Source organism: Pseudonaja textilis, chromosome 1 (genome assembly GCF_049901715.1).
Source record: "Pseudonaja textilis isolate UNSWEBS1 chromosome 1, rPseTex1.2, whole genome shotgun sequence".
In the NCBI taxonomy this organism is placed as follows: Eukaryota; Metazoa; Chordata; class Lepidosauria; order Squamata; family Elapidae; genus Pseudonaja; species Pseudonaja textilis.
The window spans coordinates 94,708,057-94,724,926 of NC_141990.1; positions in this window are offsets into that span (position 1 = coordinate 94,708,057).

A 16,870-nucleotide genomic window follows, 5' to 3' on the forward strand; every position below is an offset into this window, starting at 1 on the left:
TGGCTTAGAGTTAAACAATGAACCAAATTTGGGGTGTCACCTGGGGAGAGAGGAAACCAATGCAACAGTCAAAGTTAGCTATTCGAACTATGAACTGAGTTGCATCTTAGTCATTTCCCAAAATTTAAAAAAAGTCATCTTCTGACTCTTTTAAATAAAAATTGGTTCGTGGCTTGACTAAAGTAAAGCATTAAGCCAAACTGGAAGTGCTGTGTAGAGATGGGGGGGAGGAGATATATGAGGTAACCCAGTTCTAGCATTTAAAAAAAAATATCATTACACCTGTAAGGAGCCTATGTAACATCTTTCTGTAGTGCTGATCAGATATTATATGAGTGAATGGTTTTGTGGAGGTTTCTCTTGTAGTCAAAGCCAAAAAGGCTATGGAACTTACTGCCAAGAAATTGGAGGAAACCGGCTGCTTGCAAAGTAGCCAATAGGAACTGGGCAGGTTCACCTTATAAACTGCACCATCAACCATATTATCTTAAATGGTGGCTCTGACAAAAACTGTTTTTGAGAAGAGGGAAAACATTGTTTTAAAATTAGAATAGGCAAACATGACTTTCAGTTGCTTCCAAAGTTAATTAGGGAATGTAATAAAATCATCATTGTGAGGACAGGATAGCATGCAATTTTCATGCCACAATTAGTATGGCATGAAGATGAACTCTGAGAGAATTCTTTACTTATTATAACTTTAACTTATATATAATTTAAAGCTAAGTCATTTTCCTCCAGTTTGGTGCCCTTTAGATGTAGTGAGCTGTAACTCCTGCAGTTCCAATCCACCATGCCCCAATTACAACAGCTGGAGTCCAAGCATCTGGAATGCCACAGATTGGGTTACATTACACTACATCAATTCTGGGGGCAATAGGTAGGCTGAAACTCCCTCATTCCATTCTCTTTTTATTTTATGCCAAAATGCAAAGTAAATGTGGAACTGAAAGCTGTGCTTTAATTAATGCATCTCATTTCATAAATCCAGACAAATGCTTGTGCCAAGGTTCACACAGAGGCCTAAAGAGGAAATCTCTCATCTGGAAGAGAAATGCAAAAGTGGGGTCAGAAATAAGACAAATAAGGAGCACAGCAAGCAACCAAGTGGATGAGAAAATCATAATATTTTTGATTCAGAGAGGATAAACATAACTTGGAAGGAACAAAGTTTACTATGGAAAGAAGGAATGACAGCACCTAAGAAAACCTCTGACACAAAGTTCCACTGTTGGTGTTAAGACTTGAAATATACTGATTTGCATCAGAGAAATTGTATAATACCCCTCTTTCATCCAGAAATTATATGAATCATATTTCTATATGAGCAAAGTTGTAGGAAAATAGGACTCCATAAGAGTTGCAGTATGTTATTGCCAACAAAGAAGAAATGTATCACCAAAAGGGAAGATGGAGTTTTATATAAATTTGCATGCAATTGTTTATCTTTAAAAAGTCAAATTTGGCTTCTTCTCTTGCCCTGTATGGTGTGCTTATTTACTTTTTATTTCTGATTGACCTCATGCAGGCTGAACAGGCATAACCAAAGAGCCAGATGTGGCCTGAGGCTTGTGAAATGCCCAGTCTGCTATACACAATTATTTCTTGATTTCAACTTTGGTAAAGAACAAAACAGAAAAGAGTTTGTCAAAATCTCCAAGGTTCAGTAGTTCACTATTAGTGAAGAGATGAAGCAATTACCTTAATTTGGGAGATGGTAGAAACAGTTTGAGTGACTATCTTGAAGTCACACAAAGAGGTCAAAGGTGCCTTATTACTCACAACTCTGTGGCTCTTTTTTCCATGACTAATTTGCAGCATTACTCTACAAAATTGGAATTATATTGGTTTGACTACTTGCCAGTTGTTAATTAGCGAAAACAAAAATTCTAGACTGTACAAATGGTTGTTTTCCAAACCATACGACTGCATTGCCCCTTTTGCATAATGCCTCTAATGAGTCTAAGATCAGACGAGGCAAAATGTCACAAGCCTCCAAGACTTTGTTATGTTGTTTGGTGAAAAAATTATATGGAGGGGGATATGAGAGAGAGAGAGAAAGAGTTTTTATAACACATTATTTCTGTGCACTTGATTATGAACAGGCAAAGTGCACAATAACCTCATTTCTATAAATAATGTAAAAGGACAGTGTATCATAGTGTTTTAGGTATTCTAGGCAGACAGAAGTGCATAACTTATAGATGCATAACCTGGAAACTATACATCATCTTTCATTTGTTTTTATTCATTATTTTTCTGGAGGCTGGCACTACTGAGCAGCAATCTCCATCTGTCCCTACATGATTGTACAATGAAACCCCCAAATCCTGTCCTCTCTGAAAGATTATCCAAAACACTAATACATTACTGGTTGCTGGACTATGCCAAGCACCCAAATATATTGGTTCATATCTAAGTGACTTAGAGAGAGCCAGTTTAGGGTAAAGAGTTAAGATATCAGGCTAGAAACCAGGACACTGTGAGTTCTAGTCCCATTTTAGGCATGAAACCAACTAGGTGACCTTGAATCAGTCACTCTCTCTCATTCCTAGGAAGGAGGCAAGAGCAAATCTCTTCTAGAAAAAAAAAAAAACCCTTGCCAAGAAAAATGCTGGGACTAGTCCCGGCAGTTACCAGGAGTCACTGGTAACTTGAAGGCATCTGCACCAGTGGTGGGATTCAAATTATTTAACTACCAGTTCTGTGGGAATGGCTTGCTGTGGGCATGGCTTGGTAGGTGTGGTGGGGCAGGATAGTGTAAAATCTCCATTCCCTCCCCACTCCTGGGGGAAGTTTACTGCACAATCCCATTCCCTCCTCACCCCACTAACCTGCTTTCCAGCTCCATTCTCCTGTGCAGGGCAACAAAAGAAGATCCAGCCATTCAGCTGGGACTCGGGAGGCAGAAATAGATCAGGGTGGGGCCAGTCAGAGGTGGTATTTGCCAGTTATTTGAACTACTCAAAATTTTCACTACCGGTTCTCCAGAACTGGTCAGAACCTGCTGAATACCACCTCTGATCTGCACCCCCTCCCCCATATCTAAGGAGGCATTCTCTTTTCTTTTACACATGGTAATGATGTTGCTTGCTTTAGCATTCCCTGAACCAAAAGCATCTCAAATGTATTTTCAGGCAGGATGTGAGAGAAATCAAAGATGGTGATGGGTATTTTGGAGGTGATTATGGTTGCTGTAAAGCTGGGTTGCAAAACAAAATATGGATCTGGTAGTTGTAGGTTGCAAATCATGTACATGCAACAACAGCTACTACTATTTAGCAAATAGTCACTCACTCATTTGATTTGGTTAAATCTGGACTACAAAAAGATGGGCAAGACTAGGACAGCAGCAAAGAGATAAATGCATAAATGGCAATGCTGTGTCATTTTGCAATTCAAATCCAACAGCTTTAAAGAGCTGAAGAAGCTTCTTGGATGAGAAGCAAAACATCTTCGAAGGAAAACCAGAAAGTCCAGTTGTCTCTTGAAAAAGTACCTTTGGGACCACTGTTAAGGTAATTCCCTGTTAGGAGAATGAGCGCACACAGGGAGACGTAGTGAGAGTAGTGAAGAATAACATACACATAGCACACAGCCACACTGTATAGTAAAATGTAGGTTTTAACTTCCAGTAAAACAGTTAAGCAAAGTTCAACAAAACAGTCCAAGTCATTCACGGTTAAAGCAGTCAATTTTCAGTCCAGGGATAATCCAATAACAAAGTCCAATATCAAAAAAACAGTTCAGTAACAGACTTACATCAAATCCAAGAATAACAATGATCAATAACAGTCAATAGGAACAGCAACACTCTCCAGAACAACAGAACAGGCCTAAACAACCCAGGTTTCTGGCTCCATATTATGGCTATTTGAGGAACCACACCCAATTACAGTTTTAGCATTCTCTTAAAGAGACAGTATTAAAATGTCTATCCTGGCTTATATATTTTCCAACCCAACTATTAGGTGACTTACATTTCTAACATTCTCCCCTTTGGGTAGGACAATATGTACAACCTTACATTCTAAGTCCATAATCCTCACAGCAAGCCTTGTGCTTTACAGAGCCTTGGGCTTTTGTAAAATGATCTGCAATGTTATTTTCTGACATACAGTATTCCAGCTTAATCATCTTACTTTGCACTTATTGTCTCACATTTAAATATCTTAAATCTGTGTGTTTTGAACTTGTCTTAACAGCAATATTTGAAGCCATCTGTATTGCTGATTGGTTGTCTTCATAAACAACAATAGAATCTGTTACATCAATTCCCATGTCAATTAATAGTTGCTTATAAAAAACTAAATTTGTACATAATAAAGACAAACATGAGAATTCAGCCTCCATTGTTGGCAAATTTAAATGTTTCTATCGAACAGACCTCCATCCAATCAACACCTTTCCCAATAATACAACAGTACCTGGTGTAGATTTACGTGTATTTATGTCTGTAGCAAAACTTGCATCAGCATATGCAGTTAGACTTAGTTCATTCTTAGGCTCCAAATACAATGCACAATGCATTGTCTGTTTCAGATATCTTAACACACGCTTAGCAGCTTGCCAGTGCCTTTCAGTTGGCTCAGCATTAAAATCTCACTAATTGGTTAACACTGTATGCTATATTTGGCCTTGACCAATTACTGAGATAAGATAAACTACCAATCAAGGACTGATAAATGTTCTTATCAAAAACAGGACTTTGAATATCACTATGGCTAAACTCCTGGCTCATTGGTGTTTTAGCTGGTTTACAAAGTTCCATTTTAATTTTTTTCAGTAATTGGTTAATTTTATCTGCCTGTGAGATCTTGTATCCTCCCCTAGTTCTATCTATCTTTAATCCAATATATTGTTTAATTTCTCCTAACTGTTTTATCTTAAATTTATTCTCTAACAGTGGTATTATTTTAGAAGCTTCTTGTTCAGTTTTGGTGATTAATGCGATGTCTTCAGTGAACAATAGCAGCAATGAAATTACACACCATCACTTTCTTTTTTAAACAAACATGGATCAGCCATGCCAGCTACAAAACCTATCTTAGTTAATTATTTAACTATACACTGGTTCCACTCATATCCTGATTGCGTCAAGCCATAAAGACTCTTTTTCAAACTCCAGCAATCAGTTGTATTATCATTTTTGAAAATAAAGATTTCTTTAAATAAATAGTGTGTTGCAATGGTGCATGCAGATATGCCATCTCTACATCTAAATGATTTACAATGTATTTCTCCTTGGCTGCCCACACTAATGCTGTCCTTAATATAGTAGCCTTCAGACTAGGTGCAAACACCTCATCATAGTAATTTGCTGTCTGATTGAACCCTTGTGCTACTAACCTGGCTTTATGGGTAACAGTCCCATCCACACCTGTCTTAAGCTTATAAATCCATTTACACCCTATGGCATGTTTACCTGGTGGTAATTTAACATTTTCATATACTTCCAACTTTTTTTAATGATTCTAGTTCCTTATCCATTGCTTCCTGCCAAGCAGCCTGATCCTTAGCAGGATACAGTTTCAGTTTGCGATAGTAACCAAGAACTGTATTCACTTGGCATACAACACTAGCCTGATATCTATTAGGTGGTTGTGTTACTCAGGTTGAACGTCTTGGTAATACAGGGCTAACTGGTGGACTCACCTGTGCCACCTGCTCTTGTTCTCCTACCTCCTCCTGTACCTGTTCTCCTACTTCCTCCTGTTCTTCCTCTTTAATGGCTATTTTTTGTTTACTGATATCATCTTTAGGGACTATTTGGGTGTCAATAATAATATCATTGCCGGATTCCTGTTCCAGTTTATCCCACCCAACATGCTCAAAAATTTTTGCACTAGTGCTACAATAAACATGAGCTGTGCCTGGATCCCCAAATCTAAGCGATCTATGGTTGGCTTCATAACCTACGAAAAATAACTTCCTAGCTCTATGCAACATAGAGCTTTCAGTCTTACTTGTGAGGGAATAGGCACCCATGCGGGAGCTCCAAATGTGTGTAAATAACTTAAATTTGGTTTTCTGCCATGCCAACGAGTGAAAGGCAATTCTCCAGTTGCTGTGTTAACTACATTGTTTAACACATGGTTGCTACACATTATGGCTTCACTCCACAGTGTTTCAGGAAAACCTGAATCAGATGACATAGTGTGAGCCATGGCTTGTAATGTTTGCCCTCTTCGTTCTACAAATGAGTTATGCTGTGGTCTGTAAGGTGCAGAACGTTTATGCTCGACACCAGCCAATTTCAACATAGTTTGGAATCTCTTGTTAAAAAACTCAGTCCCATTATCAGTAACTAAAGTAATTACTTTACTCCTCATTTTTCTCTCAGCAAATCTTAGCCAGTTAAAGAAATGTTGAAATGTTTCTGTTTTGTTTTTCATGAGATAGCAGAAACCGTACCTTGAGTAATGGTCCATTATACTCAAAATATAGCAGGCACCTCCCAAACTAGGTTTCTTAGGACCAATTATGTCAGTAAACACAACCTCTAAAGGTTCTTTGGTCTTAAACCTATTAAGTCTGTTTGCTGGAGTAACCTTGCTTTTCTCTTGGCTACAAGCATTACAGTTTAAATACTTGCTACAGTGTTTCAATTTTACTCCCTCTAACAATTCAACAGTTTGTTTGAGTATTTTGAAATTAATGTGCCCCAGACGTCTATGCAGTAAATGTATACATTCATCATGTGGCTTAACATTGTTATAAACCGAGTTAGCCATCTGCAACTGGTCATCATGTATCACATAGAAATCATTCTCTAAAGTAGCAGTAACACTTTTACCCTCTTTCTCTATTATACAGTTACCTCCCCTAAAGGTTACTACATAACCAATATTAACTAAAGCTCTTACTGATAACAAATTAAATTTCATTTTAGGTACATATAACATAGTTAAATGCTCGTTTACACAGGAACAATATGCAGTACCTTCACCTGAAGCCTTCCATCCATTTGCCAATGATACATGTTGTTTACTCATAGACATCTTTACAAACTTCTCTCTATTTTTAGTAATGCACTGTGATGCTCCACTATCAACAACCCACAAATCATGGTTTACAGTTTAATTGCTAGACATAGCTAAAGTAACATTCTTCTTAGCCTTCTGGTGATTACCAGTATTCTGTCGTTTTCCCTTCTTACAGAATCTAGCTATATGTCCCCTAGCCCCACAAGAAAAACATTTCCTAACAGTATAGGCAGTTGAACACAAATCCTCTTCTTGTGGTTGTTCCTTTCTCAGTTGGTCCCTATCCAGTCATCTTCTTGATTCTTCTAACAACCTTCTGGTTATGTCAGTCAATGTCAGTTCATCTTTGGTCAGGGCTTCCAGGGAAGATACATAATCATCATAACTTTCATCCGATGAGGAAAGAATGATGTAAACTTGATGCAGCTCTGAAAATATCAGTTCCTTTTCATGTAGCTCCTAAAAAGTTCTTTTCATGAAGTTCAAATGAGCTAACATATCTCCACTCACCAGAACAACAGAACAGGACTAAACAACCCAGGTTTCTGGCTCCATCTTATGGCCATTTGAGGAACCACACCCAACTACAGTTTTAGCATTCTCTTAAAGAGACAGTATTAAAATGTCTATTCTGGTTTATATATTTTCCAACCCAACTATTAGGTAACTTACATTCCTAACATTCATCATGACTTGGATGACTGAGAATTTCCATAGACAACAGCTTTAAGGATCTTGGCACTGCTTTTTTATTTGGGGAGGGGAAAATGGGGCAATTGAAAGATTAAATTAGCTATCCAAGTGCACAGTTCTGAAACAAAACATTGCAAAGTGTGAGATAGAACCATTGTACTTTTTTCAAGAAATTGAAAATTAATTTCTGGCTAGTCAATATGCAACAATCAATCATGCATTTTTATTTAAAATGAATCAGTGATAGCTGGACAGTTTCAGAGCTTCCTGAATTCAGGGTTTCTCTGGGGAACTGCAGACTATGAAGACATACAGTAATGTGTCAGAGATATTAAGTGAAGGAAAGCACACCTCAGTGATAGTTTATATGGCACAGAAATCTATTATAGTGGAACCACAAATCCACATGCATGGACAAGTTGAATCTTGAGCTATTGAAAAGATTTCATTCACTACAAAATATTTTAGAAAATGGAAGCTGATTTACCTATCCTTAAAGCCAGCATCAGGTAAAAAAAGAAATTATTAAGATTAGAGTCTAAAACAGATATAGCTACGTATATCTCCTTATAATTATTCTTCTCTTCTTCCCTCCCTTCCTCTCTCTCCTCTCCTCTCCTTTCCTCTCTTCCCCTCCCCTCCCCTTTCTTTTTTGTGTTATTTTATTTTGATTATCCAGAATTTCATGCATGCTCTTAAAAAACATTTTCACTCATTCCTTTTATGCATACTGTTGGGTGTACACTCCTGTGGGAATTTTAGATATAGCTTAAATTAGCAGTGGTTTTGGTTTCCTATACAAAAAAAAGAGATGAGGAATGATGACATTGATGAGGAAGATGGAAGGGATTTTTGAATCTCTCATTCCAACATATGTAATCTGATGAAGAAAGGATGTTTCAATGGTTGATACCATACTGATTTCAGAGTTTGTCTATTAGTACACTTTGAGGAAAAGCTAGAGTGCAGTCTTAAACATTATTTGGGTGGTCCCAGCAGGTGGCACTGCTGACTGGTGGATCTTGAGGGTTAGCCCCTTTATCTGATTTGCTGCTTCCCTTGCTCAATTGGTCTCAGTGTTTGGCCAAGCGATAACTAAATGGATTTTAGAAATAACCCACAGTTGATTTTGCAACTTCAGGTTGGTCAAGCATTTTCTCAGCAGTCAATTGAATATTAGGTTGTGAAATTTTAACAAGACCAAGGGAAATTTAGCATAAGGTTATTTGCATCAGGTATACTTGGCAAGTCCTTCTGACAGGTCAGTAAGTAAGTTGGTGTTCACATTCATTGAATAAACTTGATTTGTCAACCAAAGCAGATGCTAAATTATATTATTATGTACATTGATGTACATTAATTTATAATATAACCTGTAAATCTGCTATTTAATTGTTTATTCCCTAATTTTAATTTCATATAATATCTTTCTAAATTATGTCTGTAATTTTATTTCACATAAGGGTATCTTTCTAAATACAGCCTTTCTCTATCACTTCAATATCATTTCTTAATATCCCCAGCCTAATCTTGTTTATGTGTTTGTTTATCTCAGTCCACTGGGGTTGGGCAGCCAATAATTTTAAATAAACAAACAAATTAAAATATCTACTCTTTAAAATCATCCTGAAATTAGAATATGGTTCTGATTTCTTTTATCTGCTGGATTCCAAAATAAAATGCAAAAATGCCTGTCATAATTCATAATTCTTTTCTCTCTCTCTTTTTTCTCTCTCTTAACAAAAGAGGCAAAAGTATCTTCCTTTACAATAAGACATCAAATATAACTCAGCACTGGTAAAGTAATTCTTCCTCTCTGTTTATCTCCATCCTAGACTATAAATCCTTCCCCACTTAATGTTTTAAGAAGGCAACCTTTAAGCTGTGCCTTGCAGTGTTCTCAAGAGATCCCTTTTTTGTGAATGTTAGATTCTTGTTTTTTTCTTTATTATGGCAAGAAGACTTAAATCCTCTATCCTCTTTTACTGTAGCAAGAAATAATGCATCTTTATTTTTCTGCTTTCCCCATTTACAGCTATAGTTTGCATGGACTTCTGTAAAGAGAATAATGTCTTGAAAACCATTGTTTTCCCACCTTTTTCTTTTTCTTTCATGGAATCAAATACATCAGGTTAACTGTTCCTTGTTTGCTCAGAATGCCATTTGCATTAGATTAATACCAGACAAACAACCAAGGAACTGCCAAGAACAAAACACCTCACCATCTCTGATAAGACAGGCTACTGTATATAAACAGAGAGCAAACCCCACTCCCTTGTAACGCTGAAGATGTTGTTTAGTTAGGTAATAAAATGTCTGCAAGAAAATAATCATGTTCAGAGAACACCAAAGACTTCACTGTTCAACATTGAGCTACCTATATCTCTTCTACTCACATTAGCCTCAACTATTATTCATGCTACATTCACCCTGAACTGTCAACTGCTTATTACTTTGTTACATTACAATACCATTAATCTAAAATATTACAACAAATTATACTGTATGGATTGGTTATCAGAATTTCAATTTTGGATGTCAAGAACTCTTCTCTTGTTCAGTAACTTGGATTGCTAATATCTAGAGAGAATTGGTATTGGGCAGGCCTCTGTTCATAACAGCCCTGTCTAGTATCTGAACAGGAGGCATTTTGCAACATTTTGGAAGATCACAATTAATCCTTCATTGTCACCTCTGCTCATTCCCATACTTATGAGTGTGTCTCTTCATATCCTGTTAGATCCAGCAGGAGAGGCATGTTCCAGGTCTGTTAGAGAATACCATCTGGTGGTATCCCAGAAAAAAGCCTTTTTTTCCCTTGGTGACTGGTCCTCTGGAATATCGTCCCAAGAGGTTTGATTTGCCCCAATTCTACTGCTCTTTTGCAAGGCATTAAAAACTTGGCTCTGATATCTAACCTGGGGCCTTGTCAGAATGGCTGAGCCTGTCTTATAATGGAATTGAATAAGGGAGATTGTGACTGTCCTCAGCAGCTATTTTTATGCTATTAACATTGTTTTTAAATTTTGACCATTTTAACTTGTTTTTATCTTGTTTTAATTGTTAGCCACCTAGGATCACGTATATGAATGAGATAGGTGGCCATATTAAATATAATATATTTCTTTTGAAAACAAATAAATAATCCCCAAACAACAAGCATTAGAATAATGCTCTAAATCCAGGAAGAATTCAGTCATGAAACTCATAGTGTAACTTTGAATTAGGCTGAGATTTATTCATGACAAGCATACTCACATTTATACCTAATAGTAAGCTTTTCCTAGATTTTATGGCTTTGAGAGCAGGTGGGTTGAATCTATTAGTTCTCACATAAAAAGTTCCCTGCATTTAGAAAAACATAGCATATCAAGGCATAAATTAGGTGCAATATTTCTCCCTGATTTCTACATTAAGGAACACGATGAAGCATCTAAAATGTAATCTGCCAAACCAGCATATTGAAGGGGAAGTGAACCATTTGATTGTATTCAATGGACAAATATGCTTTCAAAATGAATTTTTTGTGCAGTGGGGGTGGGAAGGAGAGAGAAAGCAAAAATGTGCTTTGAAGGAACAGTAAGATATGTTATTTGCACTTATAGGAGAGTACTGTAAAGATCTTTCCATCAAAAAGGCACCTGAATTTCCTTGTTTGCATCAAAAAATACCAAAGCCAAAGTCTAAAATATTGATTCAATCCAGCAAGGAGTCTCTTTCCTCTGACAATTCATTTTACAGCATAATCCACAGTCTAATAACTAGAGATGGTTAAAAAAAAGGCGTAACACCTCCATATGGAGGTCTTTAATGATCACAAGCCCCGAGACATATTAAGTGCCATATTTTCCCTTAGTGGTTCATCTTTCCTGCCTCCCTTTTTAAAGAGCACTGTGTCATGTAGATAAGCTCGTACCAAGGAAAATCAATTGTTCTCAACACTATTCTGCTTCCCATCACCATTCCCCTAACAGTGGGAAAGGAAAGGAAACTACAGACCTGTGACAAATTCATCCTACTCAGAGGATTTAAACTTGCTGCTGGAACATACTTATGTAATAGCAGGCTACATGCAAGATAAATGGTACGTGAATCAACAGGAGATTTAAAGTTAAAGTATATACAGTATATATAAATTTAAGCAAAACTTAAAGGTTATGGTGAGGGGAGGGGGAGATATTTATTTGGTTGGCTGATATAAGAACTACTATAAATGTCTACTAAAACTTAGGCATTTCTCTAGAACTTTTATAGGCATGATTCAGTAGCATTTGGACTGATTTTTAAGATGGGATTGAAACATTTAAAATTTCCCCAAATTCCCCCAAAGTGGCAGAACTATTACACACTAAAAACCACAGCTTGAAACATCTCTAATTATTTTATGTTTTCGACACATTCTATACATGTTAGATGCTTCTACTGAAAAGCTTTCTCTAAACTTGTTGCAAATATTTCAAAGAATGGCAGACATACATTAGATTAAATCCCACTTTTCAAGCAGGAATTCAAGGTGCATAAAGCTCCCTTCTTCCTTTTCCCCACACAACATCCCTACTATGAAGCAGGTTACACTGAAAGAAGGGGTGGCAATCTAGTCATCTAATTAGCTTTTATGGCTGAGGGTAGACTTAAACTTGGGTCTCCTTCCTCCTAGTTCACAACTGTATGTACTGCATCTCACTGTTCCTAGGTATGTGAGGTACCACCAAATTGATTCGCATAGTTTAAGCAATGCCAGAATTATTTTTTCAATCTTCCAAGAACAGGAAGGAGAGGAGAATTACAGTTACTCATTGCACAAGCTTTAAATGTGTATTGGAAGAGAAATACAGATGGAATGTGAAGGTTAATTAATTAATTTACTTTGAATATATACATATATACATATACATATACATATACATATATATATTCGTAGATTTTCACGGGTACAGGTATGTAGGTCCAGGTGTGTTCGGGTCTTTTCCCATATAAGATTAAGAGTATCTTGGTGACGTTTCGGCGAGGTCCCACTTGCCATCCTCAGGCTGGTGCTTTCGGCTTCGTGCCAGTGCAAGCAACAACACCTAAAAACTGAACTACATATTCTCACTAACATACTAACAGCCAATGGATTCCAAAGAAAGAAGATTACCCATCTAATCCAAAAAGAAACCCCAACCAAAATCCAAGACAGAGAACAAGAGAACAGCAAAGACCTCCTCCCATATATAAAAGGCACTACAGACAAAATCAGCAAGATCCTCCAAAAACACAACATTAAGACAGCATTCTGCACAAAGCAGCAAAATATCCACCATCCTAAGAAACCCTAAAGACAGAAAATCAAGTTAGAAAACCAAGGAGTATACGAAATCCCATGTACCGCCTGTCCCACCACATACGTCAGACAAACCAACAGAAGAATAAGTGCACGCATTGAAGAACACAAGAACTCAGTCAAAAAAGAAGAACCGACCTCTTCCCTGGTCCAACACCTCAAAGCCACAGGACATGAGATTGACTTTAAAAATACCAGAACTATTGCCAAAACTAAACACTCCAACAACAGAATAATCAGAGAAGTCATAGAGATAGAAAAACGCCCCCACAGCATGAATAAATGAGATGATACCTCCCACTTACCAGCCATTTGGAAACCCACCCTTATTAACAAACGAGTACCTAACATGAAGAATGACACCAGACCCACACCCACGAGGGCCACACAAGATGTTACCACCACCCTCTCACATAGAAAGCAGACTCACACCACACAGATGATGAGACATGACCACGGACCAGAAGCCATACCGCAGCTGCATCACTACCCGCTTCAAACTCCTCCGACCCATACATGAAGTGAACGGATGCCCACCATGAAGATGTGGCACGACCATGAATGCGAAGCCAAACAACAGGATCACAGCTCACCAGCTCAAATCCCCCAGCAACTAAGACTAACCTGAGCACAACCAAGCCCCCACCTGAACAGAACACACCCCAGCCAATCAGAACACAGCCAAACCCCCAACCAATGAGAACACACCCCCAGGCAATCAGCGCACAGCCAAGCCCCCACCCAATCAAGTCACCCCCCACTAGCAGTTAAAAGGAAGAAGCAGCTGCAAGCTCACATTACTCCGAGAAGCACAAAGCCAAAGACACAAGCCTGAAGATGACAAATGAGACTTCGTCAAAACATCGCCAAGATACTACCAATTTTACGCCGGAGAAAACCCAAATAACCAAAGATCCACATTTTGTGTGTGTGTGTGTGTGTGTGTGTGTGTGTGTGTGTGTGTGTGATATTCAGCTTTGTTCGGGTATTTTCCCACATCATTATAGTTGTGTTTTTAAAGTCGTAGCAACGTTTCGGCAGAATCTCACCTGCCATCATCAGGCTTCTGTATAGCATTCGTCTGTGAGTCAGACTTTCACAGCCATTTCTGTTTTAAATTTGATGCTGGCCTACTGCTGTGCTAGAATGGATTTTTCTTCATCCTGATTGGTTGGGAGTCTTGGTCTGTGTTTATTGGTCTTGGAGTTTGCTGTGTTCTGCTTGATTGGTGTTTCTAATATCTTCTGTTTCTTTTGTAGCTTTTTTGTCTTGATTGGCTGGCAACATTGTGTTTCCTGTATAGGAGGCTTTTAATGTGGCTTGGCTCTGAGTAAATGGACGGCTATCATACATCTATACAGGGGTGGGATTCTACCAGTTCACAGCTATTCCCTAGAGCCAGTTGTTAACATTCTAAGCAGTTCGGAGAACTGGTTGTTAGAAGAAATTATTGGCCTAATCCTGTAAGGAAGGCAAGAAGGAAACATTCAGGTGCTGTCACATAAATTTGCTTGCAGGCAAACTCATAAAATTGTTTACAGAAACTGCCTCTCCATTTAACCCTTATTACATTCTTGGCAGGACCAGATTTCATGTCCCTGGAACTTCTCTGGAGTTTTGTTCCCTTCCTTTGCTGGTACTTTGTTTGTGTGGAGTGACCATTCAAAGTTACAATGGCACTGAAAAAAGTGACTTATGACCATTTTTCATACTTACAACTGTTGCAGCATCCCCATAGTCATGAGAGGCCAGGCAAGGAGATGCGTGCCTCGATGTGAGTGATATTGAGTTGGCCATGCCCAGCCAAAAACATGACCACCAAACCATGTCCACCCAGTCACATGACCACCAAGCCATGCCCACCATCTAAGCCACGCCCACAGAATTGGTTGTTAAAAATTTGAATCCCACCCCTATATATATATAGCCAATTATAATTATTTTAATTATTGAATGTATACAATACACATAGGTTAGCAGTTATATGTTTTGCATACGCTCAATCATTAAAATAATTCATAATTTGAATAGCCCTATTTTGAATATGAAAAATGTGACACTCGTGTATGGAAGATAACTTCTGGGTTTTATGGTCAAAGAAGGGGTCTGAGTGTATGAGCCAGCTTTCAGAGATACTGAAATCATTAATCTGCTGTGGTCCAAGCTTAATAGATTTTGTTTGTACTTTATGGCTGTCTAAAACCTGCCATAGATCAAAGATAACAGCTCTTCCAGGAAAGTCTGATTCCATTATTTGAATTATTCTTCATAGGTATAGATAGCATGTTTGGAGGTAATGGACTATTATTAAATACATCAATGTTCTGCTTTCTGTTTTGGACAGGAAAGTTAGTTCAGGGTGAAAAATAAAGCAGAAATCATGATAGTCATTAGCTTTAATGGTTAACCCAATATTTTCATACATCCAACTTCTTGGCAAATCTTTATATAATGAGTACCAAACATTCCATGTGTATGTGTGTGTGTGAGAGAGAGAATGAGTGAGTGTGATAAGGGCATCAAAATCTGATGAAGGTACAGTCCTGCCTGTGGGACCCACAAACCTGTTCAGCCAGACCAGTGGTGGGATTCAAATATTGTTGCCACCGGTTCAGTAGGTGTGGCTTTGTGCAGGCACAGAGGCATTTGTGCAGGTGCAGAGGCATTCTAACTCACTTCCTGCAAGCCTGCACAATCCTGGTCACTTCAGCAGCTGCCACGCGGCAATATTCTATGCCGCACAAAGCAGCTGCACTTCAAATTCAGCAGATAAAAGTGAGTTTGGGAGCCTGGGCAGGTGGGTAGACCCAACAGCAAAGCCAGCAGAGCAATGGAGAGAACTGGTTCGGTCTCTGCTGCTCATCACTGCTACTGGCTTGCCAGAACTAGGCTGAACCGGTTGAATACCACCACTGAGCTAGATGGATCTACAACCAACTTTGCTATTCAGTTTGCAAATTCGCAAATTTCCCTTATGTCTAGGAAGTTTGGGGGTGAAGTTGAATAAACCTTCTCATCCTGAGTGATAATTTTCCACTTATTAACTTCTAAAAGTTTTGATGAGACTATTACATCTTAATTATGACTGTGTTCCTAGACCTTCAAACTTTTATTCCTACAATGGGAATATGACAGGAACAAATCCGTTGAGTTTGAAAAGTTCTGGTCTAGTCAAGTGTGTTCTGATATGTACAAAATAACCCTTGAGTAACAAGGATATGCACATGGAAACGTTAATGAGAGTAGCTATGAATAATTATTCAGCCACACTAAATTGAGTTAAAGTTTACTTTATGAAATAGCACAGTCCAATAAACAGTCCAGGTCATATATGTTTTACAGTCCAAAGACTGTACAATTACAAAGTCTTCTTACCGGTTGCCTTTGTCATTTACAGTAAACAAAGATATCAAAGTATAAGCACAGCTTAGATAGCAACAGAATGTCAGAGATACAGAATGTCAGGGATAGCAAGCCATGATCTCTAGCTCCCTCTTATGGCAATCTGCAATACAATCAACCAATCGGAACACAGTACAAATCAATACAGTGATTTTGTCTTAAAGCTACAAAACATACATTGTTGGTTTATATATTGCCAACCCAACTAATTGTTGGACAGATTCCTAACACAGTGTATTTGAAGATTACCAATCTGAGGAAAGTTGCACTAGAACATCACATTTTTTCTATTTATCCCTTTAGTAAAACTCGACCCATTTTGAGCTCAGTGATAGCATATATTATTGTACTGTGATATCATCTCCTCTCTTAACCCACTGCATATTGAACATTTGCATTTGTAGGTAGCGTCAAAAGATACACATTAACAAACAATCCATTTTTTTTTTAAAAAAAACTAACTGTT